Genomic DNA, 19,785 nt, shown 5'->3' on the forward strand with positions numbered 1-19,785 from the left:
TTGAGCAAATAACACCACAAAATCCACTCATGTTTCCCTCTCACTTCTTAAATAAATAAATAAATACAAACACCACACAGGTTTCCAGCTTAGCTGCATTCCCCTCACTTAAGATATTTTGTGAATATTTCTCTGTGCAAAAGGTATGTTTAGTTTATCAAGTAGTTATGTACCATACTGGTACATACGTGGTTACGTAACATACAATATAAAACTAAGACAGCATCAAATTACTTCTGTTACACACTACAGGCACTCAAGAGAAATCAATTCAGATCTCAACAGCATTTTTTCTACCTATTACCATGTTCTGCCAAGTTACACAAATGACGTACATGTTATGTCAGAGAAATGTTTTATTACACATAAACAAAGTGTTTCAGCAAGAGCTTAACAAGGCATTGATGTTGAAGCCTAAATCAGCTGCTGATAGAAATTAAATACAGCACATGAGTGCTGGTACCCCTTGTTCGAGAGAGATAAAGATCTGCTTCTTACTGGAAGAAACCAAAGGGAAGACAGGCATCACATCTGATGTAAATCCAACTTTTGCCCTTTATAGCAGAGGTGTGCATTCAGCACTCGCTCCTTCACATGGTGAACCACTGGCACACTTTCAGATGCACCACCAGGGACATCAATGCAAAGTGCATCTTCAGCCAGATGAGGTGAGAGGTCAGCACCACGCGCTGCCAGCCAGAGCCGGTACCCTAATTCTCACATAATTTATTTCTTATCATTAATGAAGGTAACAATATTTTTGTGCTGTACACAGAATTTGAGAGAAGGGATGTGAATGTGAACATCACCTTCCCTACGTACCTCCAGCTATGTTTACTTTAATAGCAGGATTAAGTAGAAAGTTTTCCATCTGGGAAATTATTTTCCAGACATTTCCCTCTGGGAAAGAACAGAACTTAAAAGTCCATAAGAAGGTCAGCTGTGTTAGATAAATAACAGAGTAGTTCAGTCCCTGGCTCCCTCCAAAGCCCTCGTTAATGTTTTCTCATTCACTACTGCTGCTAAACCAACCTCTGTCAGGAAAATAAAGTACCGAGGTATTGCTACAGTGTTCGGCTTTTTGTTTTTAAACCCAAGTGTTTGCACTCTAGCCATACTTCCAAATGAATATATACTTCCAAATTAAGACTCCATTAACATTCCCCTGCTCAAAAAAGATCACAGAATCACAGAATCATCTAGGTTGGAAGAGACCTCCAAGATCACCTAGTCCTAAATCTAAACATCTTTTAAAGACCTCCAGGGATGGTGACTCCACCACCTCCCTGGGCAGCCTGTTCCAATGTCTAACAACCCCTTCAGTAAAGAAGATCTTCCTAAGATCCAACCTAAACCTCCCCTGGCCCAACTTAAGCCCGTTCCCCCTCGTCCTGTCACCAGACACGTGGGAGAACAGACCAACCCCCACCTCGCTACAGCCTCCTTTAAGGTATCTGTAGAGAGCAATAAGGTCGCCCCTGAGCCTCCTTTTCTCCAGGCTGAACAAGCCCAGCTCCCTCAGCCCCTCCTCGTAGGACTTGTTCTCCAGGCCCCTCACCAGCATCGTCACCCTTCTCTGGGCTCGCTCAAGCACCTCCATGGCCTTCTTGTAGTGAGGGGCCCAAAACTGAACACAGTACTCGAGGTGTGGCCTCACCAGAGCCGAATACAGGCGGACGATCACTTCCCTAGCCCTGCTGGCCGCACTGCTTCTGATACAAGCCACCTTCTTGGCCACCTGAGCACACTGCAGGCTCATATTCAGCCAACTACCCACCATCACTCCCAGGTCCTTCTCTGCCAGGCAGCTCTCCAACCACTCATCTCCCAGCCTGTAGCTCTGCTTGGGGTTATTGCACCCCAGGTGGAGGACCCGGCACTTGGCCTTGTTAAACTTCATGCAGTTGACCTCAGTCCATCAGTCCAGCCTATCCAGATCCTCCTGCAGAGCCTTCCTACCCTCGAGCAGATCGACACACACACCTAACTTGGTGTCATCTGCAAACTTACTGAGGGTGCACTCAATGCCCTCGTCCAGATCATTGATGAAGATATTAAAGAGGACTGGCCCCAGCACCGAGCCCTGGGGAACGCCACTAGTGACCGGCCTCCAACTGGACTTGACTCCATTCACCACGACTCTTTGGGCCCGGCTATCCAGCCAGTTTCTAACCCAACGAAGCATGCGCCAGTCCAAGCCAAGAGCAGCCAGTTTCTTGAGGAGAATGCTGTGGGAAACAGTGTCAAAAGCCTTACTGAAGTCAAGGCCCACTGACTGGGCCTGATCACCTGGTTGCCCAGTAAGTGCCCCATGATGACACTCAAGATAATCTGCTCCATGAGCTTCCCTGGCACTGAGGTCAAACTGACAGGCCTGTAGTTCCCCAGGTCTGCCCTCTGGCCCTTCTTGTAGATGGGCGTCACATTTGCTAGCCATCAGTCAACTGGGACCTCCCCCGATAACCAGGACTGTTGATAAATGATGGTAAGCGGCTTGGCCAGCTCCTCTGCCAGTTCTCTCAGTATCCTTGGGTGGATCCCACCAGGCCCCATCGACTTGCACACATTCAAGTGCCGTAGTAGGTCGCCAACCAATTCTTCATGGATAGTGAGGGCCACATCCTGCTCCCCATCCCCTTCCACCAGCTCAGGGTACTGGGTATCCAGAGAACAACTGGTATTGCTGCTAAAGACTGAGGCGAAGAAGGCATTAAGCACCTCCGCCTTTTCCTCATCTCTTGTAACTAAGTTTCCCCCCGCATCCAGTAAAGGATGGAGATTCTCCCTAGTCCTCCTTTTTGTGTTGATGTATTTATAAAAACGTTTTTTGTTATCTTTAACGGCAGTAGCCAGATTGAGCTCCAGATGAGCTTTGGCCTTTCTGATTTTGTCCCTGCACAGCCTCAAAACGTCCTTATAATCCTTCTGAGTGGCCCGTCCTCTTTTCCAAAGATCATATACCCTCTTTTTAATTCTAAGCTCAAGCCACAATTCTCTGTTCAGCCAGGCTGGTCTTCTTCCCCGCCAGCTCATCTTTGGGCATGTGGGGACAGACCGCTCCTGAGCCTTTAAGATTTCCTTCTTGAAGAGTGCTCAGCCTTCCTGGACTCCTCTTCCCTTGAGACTCCGAAGGGACTCCACCAACCAGTGTCCTGAGCAGCACAAAGTCAGCCCTACAGAAGTCCAAGACAGCAGTTTTACTGGTCCCCCTCCTGACTTTGCCAAGAATAGGGAACTCTACCATTTCGTGTTCACTCTGCCCAAGACAGCTCCTGACCACCACATCTCCCACCAGTCCTCCTCTGTGAACAGAAGGTCCAGAGGGGCACCTCCCCTGGTAGGCTCACAACTGTGTCAGGAAACTCTTCCACGCTGAAGGAGGAAAATGCATCAAGGCAAACAGTTCAACTTCTCATAGATCCAGCCTACAGGTTCACATCAGGAAACAGCAAAAGTGACACAGGAGTCTATTGAAATTTACTGACACTATACTGACATTTGTCACCACAGACTGGTTAAACATTTCTTACCCAAAATTACTCTGTTCATCTTCAACTTAAAAGAGAACATGACCCTCCATAACTTGGTGTTACACCTGCTCTTTCCAAAAGCAAGCATAACACAGAAAGCAGGGAATGCAACAAAAATGATGCCAGCTGGGGCAGGCAACAACCCTACACCCCTCAGCTAACCACCACCACCTAAAACACTGTTTTCTGTGTGTGTAGGGGGAAGATCTTAACTGTAGTGATCTACGTTACCAATGCCTCTGCTGTATGACTACATTGCCAACAACTAGTGGTTTCCAGAAGGGGGGAAAAAAGCAAGATATTCCACCCTGCATCAACATGCCAAACCCAGTGCCAACAATCAAAACATCGACACCTCCAAACTCCATGCAGATGGGAGGACTCCAACAAAAGGAATCATAACAACCAATGATTACAGCTACCTTACTAGATACAACTGCTAAGCATCGCTCCTTGCCATTGAAGTCACCCAAGAGCTAAAAGCCATTAAAATACAGAAATCTCGAGATCGTATTCTTGCAGCCAGACAGGCACTGTGACCTCCCACACCTTTGCAACATCAGTTATGTCTTACCAGAAAAATTCTAGCCTTCTATGGGTTTTGCTTCAGCTAGATTCGTCTCAACACTGTAAAGCCCTGAGAAGATACATGTGAAGTGCCAACAAGTTCACTAAACGGAGCCATCGCCTTACAGAAACTGCTAAATTGCAGCTGTGTTGATGTCTCCTCTAGAAGCATCCTATGCACAGAGAGGCAGAACAACAGAACAACTTGAGCAGTTTGGCACAAGGTACACTTGACAAGCAGTTCAGCACCATCAACTCAGATTGTTTTTAAAGCAAAGTGATTACAGTCAAGGAAACAAACCCAGTTTTGTTCAACATAAGCAAGTTCTGTTGGAGACCTCGAGTCTAGCTTCAGTGTTAGCACAGTCATTTGAAGAGTCAGGAAGATCTGATGCAGTCCCTCATTTCTGTGCCACTGGAAAGAAGAAACACTTCTTAAGTTGAGCATTTATGATAAGCCAAGGCCAAAATTACACTGGAAAAAGAAACAAGATAATTTTAGTGTACACTCTAAGTTCCATTGCTCTTTAATTACTTCTTAATTAAATTTACATGCTTTGATAATATCTACTTTTACAAACTGATGCTCCAAATGGAAATAAATGCTAATTTCCCCTCAAAATGAACCATCAAAAACTTGTACATTTAAATAAGTTATTGAAGTTAATTTAAAGTTGTCTGCAGAATATTTTCATGAACTGTGTTCGATCCCCAGTTTACAAAACTCTGCCAAGGATGCATTAATCCACCATCACTCATCAACTGTCTTCTGCGCTTATTAGCAAGAAATGTGCTTCTTGAATAAATAATGCAGAATCTGTCAGTATTTAAAAAATCACCACCAGATGCTCCCTATATAGACATGTTCAACTGACTTGCACATCACTTGTAACATTAAAATAAAATTAATTACAATGCATTAAGTAAGCATTATCTTTTTATGAAGAGGTTTTCAAATTCAGTAATTAGGTCTTAAAGTAAGAGCACTGATTCATATTACAGAAATATTGGATATTCTTTACGCTTAAGTACAGAACAATATAGGCTGGAAGGCATCTATGAAGGTCATATAGTTTAACCCTTGTACAGGTCAGCTTAGATCAGGGTGCTCAGAGCCATGTCCAGGTGAGTTCTGAGCATCCCTAAGATGCACTACCTCTCTGAGATGCATGCTCCAGTGTTTTACTACCCTCACGCCGTTCACTTTGGCCCTAGTTATAATTTACTTCGGTGCAGCCTCGGTCAAGTGCCTCTCATCTATCCCTGTTCCTCTTCTAGAGGCTAAGGACAGTCAAGCTTTCTACAGTGGTCCTCTCTTCTGAAATAAAATTAGTGACATACATACTGGGAGCTGATCAGATATCTACAGACAGGCCCTTAATTAGACCAATTAAATATACATTCAAATAGCAAGTCTGTGTTATTCTTTTGCATATGAAAGAATAAGATAAATCTTCAATGTGCTAACATTTTCCTTCATCAAATCTGAAACAAACTAGTGAAATAGGGAGGAATTCTCTCTTTATTTCAGAAAGCTAATGCCTTACTAATCCCTTAGCTCACTACAGGAATTTATACATAAACCTTTTGGATACAGAGACATACCCTGATTATCTGAATCGCTGGTATCTACATTTCTGAAATCTTAAGGTCAGATATCTCCCCTGAGGACAGATGCTCTGGCAGACCTTTGGATTTCAGAAACTAATTTGATGATAACAGTTGTAACTCAATTTTAAGTGCTATATTAAAATGCCTTGGATCAGAGTGGTAAAGTTTTTCTTTGTTCTAGTGATAAGTGTTTAAGTTGTTCCAAATAGTACACACAAACATAAATAAAGATTTTCCCTCTTAATTAGTGTCAACATGCTAGTTTGCTCAATATAGTGACACTCGGTGGTGTTATATTACATAATGTAATCAATATATCACTCTATCATCCCAGCCATTCATTGGAAACTCATATTAGCTTTTATTTATTTTAATTAATCACAAAGTTACCATCTCCTAACAGGACTGAAGGCTGACCTATATTAAAAAGCCCCAGGCTGCTGGCAAACCAAAGACGGAGCTACGCTTTTCACAGCAACACATGGTGGGAAGACAAGACAACAGGCACTATATGAAACAAAAGAGGTTAAAACTGAGTGTAAGGAGAGATTCTCTTCACAAGGATGCAGCCCTGCAAAGCGGTGCTGTCTCCAGCCTTGGAGGTTGCAATGCCCTGCACAACCCAGTCCCCTCGCACAGCTGGCCCAGCCACAAGCAGGAGCTGTGACCATGGACCTGCCAAGGCTGGTTGACTTGAACCATCTTGAGATTGTCTCTTCCCCACTGCTTTGTGGGGATAGTGGGTCTCATGTCCCGAGTCTGGAATTCAAGGTGCAAAGACTTACTGGCCTGTTTTCGAAATCTCTCAGTTTCATAATTTCTTCCATGCATAATTTCTTTCTGCAATGACTTGCTATAAGCTCTTCAGAAGGGACAGGCAGCACAGAAGGGGTGGCGGTGTGACTCTCTATATTAGAGAGTCTTTCGATGTTGTAGAGGCTGGGAATGACAAGGTCAAGTCCCTTTGGGTTAGGATCGGTGGGGCCAACAAGGCTAGCATCCTGGTCGGGGTCTGTTATAGACCGCCAAACCAGGATGAGGAGATGGAAGAGGAGTTCTACAGGCAGCTGACAGAAGTTGAGAAATCTTCAGCGCTTGTACTCGTGGGGGACTTCAACTTCCCTGACATATCCTGGAAGCACAACACAGCCCAGAGAAAGCAGTCTAGGAGGTTTCTGGAGAGCGTGGAAGATAGCTTCCTGACGCAGCTGGTTAGTGAACCTACCAGGGGTGGTGCCCCGCTAGACCTTCTCTTCACAAACAGAGAAGGGCTGGTGGAGGATGTGATTGTCGGGAGCTGTCTTGGGCAGAGTGACCACCAAATGGTGGAGTTCACTATTCTTGGCGAGGCCAGGAAGGGGACCAGTAAAACCGCTGTATTGGACTTCTGTAGGGCTGACTTTGTGCTGCTCAGGACACTGGTTGGTGGAGTCCCTTGGGAGGCGGTTCTCAAGGGAAGAGGAGTCCAGGAAGGCTGGGCGCTCTTCAAGAGGGAAATCTTAATGGCGCAGGAGCGGTCGGTCCCCACGTGCCCAAAGACGAGCTGGCGGGGAAGAAGACCAGCCTGGCTGAACAGAGAATTGTGGCTTGAGCTTAGGAGAAAAAAGAGGGTTTATGATCTTTGGAAAAGTGGGCAGGCCACTAGGGAGGACTATAAGGATGTTGCGAGGCTGCGCAGGGACAAAATTAGAAAGGCCAAAGCTCATCTGGAGCTCAATCTGGCTACTGCCGTTAAAGATAACAAAAAACGTTTTTATAAATACATCAACACAAAAAGGAGGACTAGGGAGAATCTCCATCCTTTACTGGATGCGGGGGGAAACTTAGTTACAAGAGATGAGGAAAAGGCGGAGGTGCTTAATGCCTTCTTCGCCTCAGTCTTTAGCAGCAATACCAGTTGTTCTCTGGATACCCAGTACCCTGAGCTGGTGGAAGGGGATGGGGAGCAGGATGTGGCCCTCACTATCCATGAGGAATTGGTTGGCGACCTACTACGGCACTTGGATGTGCACAAGTCGATGGGGCCGGATTGGATCCACCCAAGGGTACTGAGAGAACTGGCAGAGGAGCTGGCCAAGCCCCTATCCATCATTTATCAGCAGTCCTGGCTATCGGGGGAGGTCACAGTTGACTGGCGGCTAGCAAATGTGACGCCCATCTACAAGAAGGGCCAGAGGGCAGACCTGGGGAACTACAGGCCTGTCAGTTTGACCTCAGTGCCAGGGAAGCTCATGGAGCAGATTCTCTTGTGTGTCATCACGCAGCACTTGCAGGGCCAGCAGGCGATCAGGCCCAGTCAGCATGGGTTTATGAAAGGCAGGTCCTGCTTGACGAACCTGATCTCCTTTTATGACAAAGTGACGCGCTGGGTGGATGAGGGAAAGGCTGTGGATGTGGTCTACCTTGATTTCAGCAAGGTTTTTGACACCGTCTCCCACAGCATTCTCCTCAAGAAACTGGCTGCTCTTGGCTTGGACTGGCGCACACTTCGTTGGGTTAGAAACTGGCTGGGTAGCCGGGCCCAAAGAGTCGTGGTGAATGGAGTCAAGTCCAGTTGGAGGCCGGTCACTAGTGGCGTTCCCCAGGGCTCGGTGCTGGGGCCAGTCCTCTTTAATATCTTCATCAATGATCTGGACGAGGGCATTGAGTGCACCCTCAGTAAGTTTGCAGATGACACCAAGTTAGGTGCGTGTGTCAATCTGCTCGAGGGTAGGAAGGCTCTGCAGGAGGATCTGGATAGGCTGCACCGATGGGCTGAGGTCAACTGCATGAAGTTCAACAAGGCCAAGTGCTGGGTCCTCCACCTGGGGTGTAATAACCCCAAGCAGAGCTACAGGCTGGGAGATGAGTAGTTGGAGAGCTGCCTGGCAGAGAAGGATCTGGGAGTGATGGTGGGTAGTCGGCTGAATATGAGCCTGCAGTGTGCTCAGGTGGCCAGGAAGGCAAACAGCATCCTGGCTTGTATCAGAAACACTGTGACCAGCAGGGCTAGGGAGGTGATCGTCCCCCTGTACTCGGCTCTGGTGAGGCCGCACCTCGAGTACTGTGTTCAGTTTTGGGCCCCTCACTACAAGAAGGCCATGGAGGTGCTTGAGTGAGCCCAGAGAAGGGTGACGAAGCTGATGAGGGGTCTGGAGAACAAGTCCTACGAGGAGGGGCTGAGGGAGCTGGGCTTGTTCAGCCTGGAGAAAAGGAGGCTCAGGGGTGACCTTATCGCTCTCTACAGGTACCTCAAAGGAGGCTGTAGTGAGGTGGGGGTTGGCCTGTTCTCCCACATGCCTGGTGACAGGACGAGGGGGAATGGGCTTAAGTTGCGCTAGGGGAGGTTTAGGTTGGATCTTAGGAAGAACTTCTTTACTGAAAGGGTTGTTAGACATTGGAACAGGCTGCCCAGGGAGGTGGTGGAGTCACCATCCCTGGAGGTCTTTAAAAGACGTTTAGATGTAGAGCTTAGGGATATGGTTTAGTGGGGACTGTTAGCGTTAGGTCGGATGTTGGACTCGATGATCTTGAGGTCTCTTCCAACCTAGAAATTCTGTGATTCTGTGATGCCAGCTGTGATCAGTATCCTTCAGCTTCCTACCCATTCTGTCAGTTTTTAGGAGGAATGGTAATCAATCTTTCTACCAGTAGGCATTCCATCTGCAATGGGGATCAACTGCCCGATAGATAATGGAAAGGCAGCTGTGCTTCCAGGCCAGCAGCACTAACTTACAGGCATCCTGTGATCAGCACCCTCACCCAAAAGTCCATAACAAGGCTTCACATCAGTCACAGTATGGACCAGTTGGTTCAGTACCACACAGCCCTTACCCAGGTGATCCTGGGGGGAATGAATAGCTTTGCAGAGGAAGCTGGGTTGCTGGTCTGCGAGACAGGCCCTTCTGGTCAGTGACTTTCGACTAGAAGCTTTTAAGGGCATATATTCCAAGAAGTTGTTTCCTCGCTGCTAAATAAAATGCTACTCTTCTTGGAAGGTCACACCTTGTTTTGCTAGTTTTGCCAGCTCAGAGTCAAGGCAATGAACAGCCTGACCACTGATCATCACGTATGTAAATGTTCGTGCATATGCTGCTGTTCAACGTTGCTTCACAGCACTGGGTGTAGAAATGGCTGCAACTGAGCAAGCCGAGGGTGATGATACACACAAATCCTAAAAATAAAGGTTTCCTTACTTGTTCTACCACGTGCTACACCAGAAATCATCAGCTTTGGTTTCAAAAGCACTTGTGCAGCTACACAAGGCTTCAGTTTCCCAACAAGCATCGCCAGACTAAAGCAATACTTAATACTCCAATGACCAGCTAAGCCTGCACTGTAAAATCAGAGGAGTGTCCAAGGGAGAAGGTCATCTTTTCATTTAGCAACCCCCAAGTTGAACAGAAGACTCCTACTGCCTTTTGGGGAGGATCAGATCTAACCATGCTACTCATTACCGGTACTCACTTTATTTTGTATTTATTTTGCCTTTTCCTTCAACCGAAGGAAACTAAGGTGCCACCTATCAAGGCCTACAGCCAAGTAAGAACCTATGTGGAGTTGCTCTGAAAGTCTTCTACAGAAACTCTATAGGATTCTATAGAATTTCTGTACAATGTGTTTCTTCCTTCTTTTATGCAAAGTAGCAGTCAGCAGTTTGAATGTGGTAGTCTAACTTTCTGAAAAGTACTTCACTTCCCAGTTGGGACATACCAAAAGAAAGCTGAGATGCTGGGCTTTGATTTGTTCAGGTACTGCAACTAACTTTTAACCATGTGCATTTATAAAAGAGTCTCCACACAGTGGATCTCATGATGTTAAATTCATATTCAAATTTCAAACCTACTTTCCTTACTGCCTCCCCCTGACAAGCCTCATTTGTTCCTCATTTCATTCACCAGCGGCCTCCTCCCCTTTCCTCTGAGCTGTTATAAAAGACAGATTCCTGGCCCAAGTTCTAATGCACATTTTTGATCATTATTACCTTGGATCAGATTCAGACCAGTAAAAAAAAAAATCCATTTTTATTCCCCTGTTCTCTGTGTAACTCAATATATACTACCCAGCAATCCTAAAAAGTGCAAAGCACGATAATGCAGATAACATTTAGTTTCCAATATTTATTTCTGTTAAAGCATATATTCCATACCAAGAAAACATGTTCTGCCAAGATTCCAAATTCATTTGAATTCAAATGTGTGAATTAAAATCTTTGCTTCAAAACACAAGATCTCTAAATAGAGATTCAGCAAGAAGTACATTTCAGACACAAATGGTTTCAAATGGGTACATTTTGACACAAAGAAAAAAAAACAAACAGCACTGAATGACCCAAGTCAAGAAAACACAGAATCAACACCTTCCAACCTGGAATTACGATCTGTCTTCTGACATCCACTAACCTCACTACTTGAGAGATCTGCATGGTCATCACCAAGAGAAATGTTAAGGGAAATGTACCAGCAGATGAACAGTTCAGCTTTCCACTGTTCAACAGCTCAAGATTTCCACTGTTATACAGTTCTCCCTGTTAACACAGACACAGAACCACATCTTAATCAGTCATTAAAGGATGTGCAGTTATGAGGTTTGTGTATGTGTGAACTTCAAGTTTGGGCCTGAAGTTTTGCTTTGGTTGGCTGGGGGGCTCCCCTCTGCATTTTTTTTTTTTTTTTTTTTGCTGATGGAAGGAGAGGGGACAACTAACTCTTCAGCAGAGGAATGCAGCAGCTGACTTGGTGATACAGTTCCTTCCCCTGAATGTATTCTTACTCAACTTCCATGAAATGTATTTTGGAGAATCTGTTCCTCCTTAATCTGTGAACCCCAATCCTTTCTCTTCTTTAATATTTTCCTTCTCTACTACCCATCTGCAGTATTTAACAAATGAAAAAAAAAATCCTCTGTCTCTTTTGCAATGAAAAATCACCACTTTGGTTTTGTTCCTGATCAAATAATTAAGTGGAAACCAGCTTTAAGTAGCACGATCAAGTACTACTCTGATAAAAAATTATTCTAATGTCTACTTAACTGGTAATACGAGTGAGATTTACAAGAGAGAAGATGCAATGGACTAATACATTTGTTCAGTCCCTCTTTTAAGATAATTAACATTATGGATACGTTCTTTGTAGTTAGTTATGTAACAAATTTGAACCACGCTCCATAACAGACTGATCAATGAAGACTATTGAGCATGAATAACCTGTTCTTCATTTCCAGTGTCCCTTTCACCTCAAAATCAGTGCTAATCCTTACCTGCAACTTGTCAGAAGGCTGTATACAAATACCCCTTTAATTGTCTTCAGCAGAAAATAAAATCTCTAATAACCAAACTCAACAGCACACTAAGGGTCAAGAAAAAGCAAAGATTGTGACAATTACAGCTTGGAAAATAAACCATCAGATTTAAAGAACAAAAATTAAAACATCCGTTCTCCAAGGCAGCCAAGAAGCCACTTCCTCCTGAATTGCTCAACTTCTAAGATTTCTGCCTCAACTGCTGACTATTTTGGACTCAGTATAAAAAGGAAAAAAAAAATAAGTTACTATTCCATATCAGACCTCATGAAGTAGATTACCATGACCAAACAGCTGTGCTCTCAAAATTATGCATGCTTTGTTGTATTCATTAAAACTGCTGTATAGTGGTTAAATCCTTACTGGGGAGCATTACCAAGAACCATAGGTAAAAGCAGACATATGGAAGCACAAAACAAACCGTATCACAACGTCTTTTTTCAAATAATCATCTTTTTCTCTTGCCACAGACAAGGCAGACAGAGACTCCTTTTAAGTCACTCAACTTGAAATTTTGAAAGAAAAACTATTACTTTTTATTTCAGTGAAGTTCTTACGCAAGTTTCTGAACTAACAATTTTATTTCAAAGTATATCTGACATGCATCTCAAGTCCAAATGAAACCACACGTACCAAATTCCATTTCACTGTCCTTCAGGAGTTTGTTTTGGTAGCTGTAAATGCCGTATGAACAAATTTGCCACAAAGAAGCTTTGTACAGGACCATAAGACCACACTTTGTGGCAGGTCTTTATGAGCCATCAAGTAAGTTAAAGACTGATTTTAAAATTCCTTCAATTACTGTATCAAATAAATTTTATAACAATAATACAACTGGACTTATGGTGCTGGAATTGTGGGGTTGAGGTGCGAGTTCTAACACAGTCTTCACCAACTGCAGAAATAATGGAATATTCAAGTGACACATGGCCATAAAAAATTGATTGAACTCACTTAGCTTGATAACTTCTTGAGAACAAGACCCTTCTTGAGAAGCAAAAGATAGAAAGCCAAAACTGATGTTTCTGCCAGGTGAGATTTGGGGGTGGAAGTACAAGTGGAAAGGATTGAACGGACGTCACACACCGAGTCTTGCAGTCTCAAAAGAGAATTTCTTCTGTACATAGGGTCTCTGTAAAGCAGACTGAATCATACTTTCAGCAATTCCAATAAGACAGCTCAAGCCAAGAGGACCACCATTTCCTGAGTGGTAGCACTTGTGCAAATCCTAAGACAACTTGTCATCTACTCAAATGCTCATCCATGGTACAGACACTGAGCAATAAAACACACCCTGAGCAGTCCATGTAACTCCTTAGCAAAACACTTGCCATCTCAAAAACGTCTTTAAAGCCTTTATGCCCAAATTACTCCCTGGTATAGGGCACTAAGTGCTAGAGCTGATTTATGACTGATATGGATCACATTTGCTATAGAAATATAAGAAATATAGCAAGTCAAGTGCTGTACAAATGTACCATTTTTCCTCCCCTATCAGGACCACACATGCTCTGTTGGTCTGTAAGTGGAGTCTGGTGTGATGGGTTACAAGGGCCCCTTGTCCCATCAGCCCACACCATACGGCCACATGTCCCAACACGACCCACTCATGGGCACTCCAACTCTGTGTAACCCCAAAACAGAAGCAGTATGACATAAAACTGTGAGCTGAAAATCAAGTGCAAATAGGGTGAGATTTACAGCACTTTTTCAATTCACTTAGCATGTTATTGTACTGCAGTGGTTGCATTGCCTTTATTACACCGCAGTACGATCACCCATCTGTAAAAGCATGAGATTTACAACTACCACATCTTATGCACAGTACTACTGCACATTGTTTGGTGCTCTGAAGCAGGGCGGGAGAGAGATGTTGAAAATCAAAATATCTCCCAGACCCATCCTCTGAAGGATTAAAAAACAACAACAACAAAAAACACAACTACTTACTTCATTTTAATTTCATGAAAACAGGAAGTCGTAACTTTTGACCTTTTGCTTAGGCAAAGGCTGTTTGCAGTAAAACTTGACTTGGATCAGAGCAAATGCCTTTATTTATTTAAATATTTCTATAAAGTATCAAGTGATTCTGTCTCATGAAAAAATAAATTTCTCTATACATTTTGTAGTTTGAATAATACAAAAGGGCAGTTGCATTTTGCAGCATACTGAACTGAAGAATAAACCCAAATGAGACACTGACACTGGGGAGAACTGGAAACAGCAACACAAGCAAGAAAATAACGAGTTCACCAAAGCACTAGGCTATGGGGGGAGAAGATGATTAAAGCAAAGAAAAAACAACAAGGCACAGCCAGAACACAAGCAGCTGGTGCCCAGGGAGTAGGAAGGACTTGGGCTCCACAGTAACAGGATCAGTTGCATAATCCCTGCAGCCTGAGAAGTTACACAATGTCCACCCCTCTTCTCATCACAGAAACAAATAAGCAACCGATAAATCCTTTCAGTGCACAGTGCCAAATAAATCAATTACCACATGTTAAATACTACTCAAGACAGGGGCCTCTGTAGTTTCAAATGCTACTTTTTAGCTTACTTGAGCATAAACTATTAAATTCCATGTTACTCCTTACTAAAAATACCTTCTTTTCCCCAGAAACATGTCCTAATGCCACTGCCAAGCCACAAGAATTTACCACTGGCTTTTCAAGCCCTACTCTTGCAAGACACGTTCATGCTGCAGAAAGCTGTACGCAAGGCTAGGCTGCATGGAACAAGGCCTGCCCTGTCACCACAGAACTCTGAATTCTGTGCCTGTTGTGACATTTGCACTGAAAAAATCCCAAACGTTAACACACCTGTTGTACCATGGGTGGATATTGTGCAGACATGTAGAGCACAAGCAGCAAAACATTTGTAACAGAGATGAAGCAGTTTAAGAGGAAGCACACACAAACAAAAAATGACCAGTGCAGAGGTTTTCTTAAGTGATTGTGTGTTGTACAGACCTATACACCGTGGCACTGCACACAGAATGAAAGAGTTTTGCCTCAAGTGTGAAAGACCCTGAATATGCTGCATGCTGATTAAAAGGCAGTAGACTTTTAGCTTGCCAGCACTGAATCAATTAAGATAATTCTGGCCTAATTACTGTTCTCTAGTTAAGGACTGGAACCAAAAGAATACAAGTTTTATCTCCCAAAATCTGCATTTCTCTATGATCATCTCTCTTCTCCTCTCAGTCTTGTCCATTTGGTTCTTCCTACTTCTGGGTCAGAAGGTTTACATCTTACCGCTGTGATTTGGGCTCACAGCCCAACACTGCTGCATTGCAGAGTCAGCAAAGACATGATGCAGCGATATTTTTGAACTTCTTTGGATATGAGAATAGCTGTCATTGCTGCCAAACCCTGAGAGCCATCCCGACACAACTCAGAGACCCCACGGCACTTCAGAAAAAGTAAAAACCCACAACAAAGATGCTGAGGAGGTTGTCTCTGCCATTTCATGTCCTGTTGTTATTTTCTACTTCATGCCCTAATATCGCAGAATTCTCTGATTGTGCAAAGAGACAATCATTTGCTAGTCTGCTCATCTCTACTACCCCAGGCAACAGCCTCTGTTCAGCACGGATGACTACCAGCAAGAATCACAGGCATCAGAAAAGTGGTAGAGAAGTTATTCAAGCTCCTCTCAGAAGAGCAGACACAGACAGGCTCTGTGGGAGACACAGGATGACACGTGAAAGGAAGGACTGCCAGCACACCAACTGCCCAGAGACTATGCTGACTACAGCGAACACCCTGCTTCCAGCCAAACCATCTCCACATTCACTCCACTTTCACTTCATCACTGAGTAAGGAGAAATGGAAGTTAAGCTAAGGCCTCTCTAAACATATGGCTGTCGACTACAAGCCATGCCTGTAAATCTTCCTCTCTGCACTTCCAGAACACAAATCAACTTAAACTTGTTTGCTCAAGATGAGTCACAGTGGTATAGTACGATGGTCTGTTTGGCTGGACTGCCCTTGTTTTGCTTCAGCGAGTCCTCAGGGAAAGGTTCTCCCTGAGGTTCTCCCTCACTTCCCTCCACCCCGCTCTCCCAGTGTCTCACTGCACTGCTCACAGCACAGCAAGGGCTCGGTTCCATTCCTGGGAGTGCTCTGCAAGGCGCTCATGCTTGGAACCTGACCTTGTGCAACAGCCCCAAATAGGAGCTGGAGAAGACGGGGATTTGTGCTTACAGGAGGTAGCTCAGCAGCTCCTTCTCTAACCCAATAGCCTGCACACCAAAGCTGAGTGTGTCTACCAAAATAATTCCATTACAAGGTAACTAGTAGTCTGCAAGTTCTCTTCCCTCCCAAAGTGTCTCCTAACTGCATGTAATGGACACAGCAGTAAAAAGCAAGCCACCTCTCTGCCACACAACTCTCTTGTTGCTGCTACACCTGGTGCAGCAACACCAGGCCAGCTGGCCAGCTACAGTTTCAGAGGCAGTAACCACGCCTTGGTGACATTTCAGCAGCAACTAGCACCATAGCAAGGAGTAGCTCACTTAGAACTTGGCTTTTTCTTCATATAATGGATTGCTGCAGCTGGTAAAAATCCAATCCTTAAAGCCCCTTATCATGAATACACTACGAAGCAGCATAGGTTTACCTGCAATATCTTGGCTGTGAATTAAATAAGCCACTTATCTTCCCTAATGCTTCCCCAACAACTTGGAATTTCAGTTAAAGACCTGTTCTGCACCCAGTGCCCCTTGCACCAACAACGATCCGCAGCCCCCTCACTCCCCTCCTGGCAAACACCTCAGACACTTCCCACTTCCAGGACTTAGGCAGCAGCCAGGGCAGCCGTTCCACACATGTGGAGCAGAGCAGCTCAAGCCCACTCTTAAAACAGTTCTGTGCACTAACACTAGCTCCACTGGAACAGCTAGTGACATCTGAAGCATGATAAAACATGGACAAAACCAGGAAGATCTGATAAGCTCTGTCTTCTCTTGCTCCTCTTCCTTTCTTTCCTTTCTTTTTTTGGCTGCTAAGGAAGGAGAAAAGCCCAGAGCAGTAGTACTCTAGGACTCCAGCGTTCAAAAGCTGACAGACTTCATAAACTCACTTACGAGACAGATACCCGAACATGAAAAAACAAGTCAGTCAAAATCTCACAGCTAAGCTTTCAGTATTGTTGAGTTACCCACTTCCTAAACCACAGGAAAATAGTTTACATGAAAATGCGCAGCTTACTAATAAGTGTACACATCTGAAAGACCATTAACTTAAATGACTCACTTTTTAGGTGTCAAGGGTTGTTCTGTAGTTGATAATTTCCATCTCAACAGTTTTATGCAAGTACGATCTTGGTTGCCATTCCCTTAGATGCTGGTTTTGAGTACATGCAGAATGCCATTACTTCTTTCCCAGCACTGTAGGGCCATCCTCAACATCTGTTTTGATTTTGGACATCTAGGTACTCTAGGCTAGATGAGATGATGCATGCCCTGTCTGGTTTAGTTTATGAGCTGTTTCTTTAAACTCAGTAGCTTACTATCAGCTATTAAATCCCACAACTCTTCAACTACCATTTTTAAATGAACAATGGGCAGAAGATTAACTTAAACTCATCACAAAGCCCCTCCTAAGCCACTGGTGTTACTGCTTTTTAAATATAAGGTTAATTTGTCTTTAGACTTTACAAATATAGTCAAGACCTGTTCTGTGTCCTAGAAAAGTTCCCAAGTCAATTAAAAATCTCCTTCTGTGAAGGGGATAGAAAGGAGCAAACCAGAGAGGAGAGAAAAAATTGTAGAGTAATTGTGAGCACAGCCATTATCAATTATGTGGAAGGAAGATAAGATTAAGATGGCAAGTTATGTATCCAGAAGAATAAAAGGAGAAACATCTGGAAGACAGACTGCAAGTTTGAGGACGCACAGGTCCAGAAAACTCATCTACTTAAATCACTAGAAGCTCAAACACACTTGTTAAATTCCAATTATTCTTGCTTTATAACCCTGAAGTTTAGCATAGAAAGAGGTCCCCCAAAATAAAGCAGCACTAGCATAAACCAATAAAGGAGAGAGAAAGAATTTGTTTTTCCCCTTTAAACCACTGAAAGGCTTTTGCCAGCTTTCTCAGTAGCATACTCTAGGAAATCCCAAAGCTTACTCTGTTTTAGCCTAAGAACACCACAAACATGAATGTACTATTTCCAAAACTTGTCAAAGCTCAACCATTACTCCCCTGCCCAGCAAAATAAACAAACATAAAACTTTCATAGAATCATAGAAACACGAGGTTGGAAAGGACCGACAAAATCATGTAGTCCAACCGTCCTCCTGTCACCAACAGGACCCACTAAGCTACCAAATCGTATCTTGTAGCACCTCGTCCAGGCACTTCCTGAACACTATGAGGGACGATGGCACCATCACCTCCCTGGGCAGGCCATTCCAGTACCTGACCTCGCTTTGAGAGAAAAAGTTTTTCCTGATACCTAATCTAAATCTTCACAGGTGCAACTTGTGGCCACTTCCTTGAGTCCTATCATTAGTTATCTGGGAGAAGAGGCCGATCCCCTCCTCATCACAACCTCCCTTCAGGCAGTTGCAGAGAGCAATGAGGTCTCCCCTGAGCCTCCTCTCCTCCAGCCCAAACACCTCCAGCTCCCTCAGCCGCTCCTTACACGACTTGTGCTCCAGACCCCTCACCGGTTTTGTTGCCCTTCTCTGGGCATGCCTCAGGGCCTTGATGTCTTTCTTACATCATCCCCATGACAATGATTTAAGCAAGTCCTGATTTTGTTTCCTTGGGTTACTTATCTATATATAAAAGTGAACTTCTTGAACTTACTGATCATCCAACCTATGGGCAAAAGGGAATCGATCCAAATTCTTTTTGTCTGTAACTATTATACTGATGACAATTTACTTGTCCATGTATATACTCTGAAATAAATCTAAGGGCAAAAAGAGTTCAGTTTTAGAAAAAAAATATGTTATTTGTAACGTCAATGCTACCCCGCAGTTGGATAAACACAAATCCATCAGAAACAATTCAGAACAAAAAGAATCTAACACTCACTGTATTTTCACTTTGCTGCATAGTGGTAATTAACAAAATGTCCATATTAAAAAGGTGGGGTTGGGAGTGGTAAAGAGCATTAAGTAGGGGCTCAGCCCATCACCTCCATGCTGTTGGCCATAGTTTCTCCCCTCCTCTGAAGCATTTCCAGGAGGAGACCAAAGAAATACCTCCACAGCAATCTCGTTCCAACCAATATTTTGGCATTACTGTAGTCCATTTGCTTGAACACTGAAGCCCAATGTACTGTATCACCAACAGACATCTAGAAAGTCCACAGAAGTTTTGAAAAAAATATTTCTTTTAAGGACAGATCAGGAAGGCCATATAATTGAGATTATGACAAAAACAGACAAAAAAAAAGCAGGAAAGGCAAATGAACTCCCTGACAAACCAAGACACAAGCACACAAACGCATTCTCTCCCTTGCCTCATCCCTCTATCATGACCTAAGCTTTCTGAATGAGCAGAACATCTGAACAAAACAAAAAAAAAGGAGGTAAAAAAAAAAACCACTTGTTTTATTTCAAGCACTCCCAGGACCAACAGTATCACACATGGCAGACTTGAGGGGCACATGCCACAAGAAAAACACTAACAGGCAGAGGTTGAGTTCTCTTCCTCTTGGCAAGCTGAGACAGTCCCTTTTGCCCTGCCTGTCCAGACATGCCAGCACACCACTTGGAAGCAGCTGAACAGCTTAAAATAACGTTGATGTAGTAGAGTGCGTGTTTAGACAGCACCTGCACCTC

At 44.0% G+C, this 19,785-nt stretch overlaps 1 protein-coding gene across 1 annotated transcript in view; it reads right to left on the reverse strand.

Annotated features, from left to right (window-relative positions):
* The window catches only part of WDFY3 (WD repeat and FYVE domain containing 3), a 185,898-nt gene that overhangs the window by 153,012 nt on the left and 13,101 nt on the right, over positions 1–19,785 (reverse strand). The window lies entirely within an intron of this gene.

This window comes from Anas platyrhynchos, chromosome 4 (assembly GCF_047663525.1).
Source record: "Anas platyrhynchos isolate ZD024472 breed Pekin duck chromosome 4, IASCAAS_PekinDuck_T2T, whole genome shotgun sequence".
NCBI classification, from domain to species: domain Eukaryota; kingdom Metazoa; phylum Chordata; class Aves; order Anseriformes; family Anatidae; genus Anas; species Anas platyrhynchos.